Source organism: Ovis canadensis, chromosome 4 (assembly GCF_042477335.2).
Source record: "Ovis canadensis isolate MfBH-ARS-UI-01 breed Bighorn chromosome 4, ARS-UI_OviCan_v2, whole genome shotgun sequence".
Lineage (NCBI taxonomy): Eukaryota > Metazoa > Chordata > Mammalia > Artiodactyla > Bovidae > Ovis > Ovis canadensis.
In genome coordinates this window covers 97,637,295-97,637,948 of record NC_091248.1, presented here as the reverse complement: position 1 = coordinate 97,637,948, position 654 = coordinate 97,637,295, and the positions used below count along the sequence as shown (strand labels likewise).

General features: G+C 47.7%; 1 non-coding gene across 1 annotated transcript; it reads left to right on the top strand.

Moving 5' to 3' along the window:
- On the top strand, positions 1-72 carry TRNAW-CCA (transfer RNA tryptophan (anticodon CCA)). Its single transcript has one exon. It is a non-coding gene; the product is annotated as a tRNA-Trp (tRNA).
- Positions 73-654: the final 582 nt, after the last annotated feature.

Genomic DNA, 654 nt, shown 5'->3' with positions numbered 1-654 from the left:
TCCCTGGTGGCTTAGAGGTTAAAGCGTCTGCCTCCAATGCAGGAGACCCGGGTTCGATTCCTGGACTGGGAAGATCCCCTGGAGAAGGAAATGGCAATCCACTCCAGTATTCTTGCCTGGAGAATCCCATGGACGGAGAAGCCTAGTAGGTTACAGTCCACGGGGTGGCAAAGAGTCGGACACGACTGAGAGACTTTACCTTCACAAAATCATGGGTGTTAGTTGCATTTAGTAAGAGACATCCAAAGGCTAAATGTGCTTCTCAGCGAATTTTCCAGATTGGAACTCACTCCTTGCAATGTGAATTCACAGTCCCTCAATCAAAGGCTGCAGTTTCTTCCCCCATTAGAATGGGGTTCCAGGTCTGAGTCTAGACCTTAAAAGGCCTAATGAGATTCTGGCAGGTCTCTTGGATCCCCACCATTGTCATGACAACAAGTCCTGGAGGATGAAGACCCACCTTGTATAGAGCTAATTCATCCTAGTCCAGGCTACCTTGACCTAGTCACCTGCTATTCCACTGATGGGTTAGCTGGAGCCTGGGTGGTCATCAGCTGAGTCTGACTCAGATCAGGAGAACAGCCCAGCTGACCAGAGAGTTAATGAGTATTAATAAATGATTGCTGTTTTAAACCACTATACTTTGGGATGTTT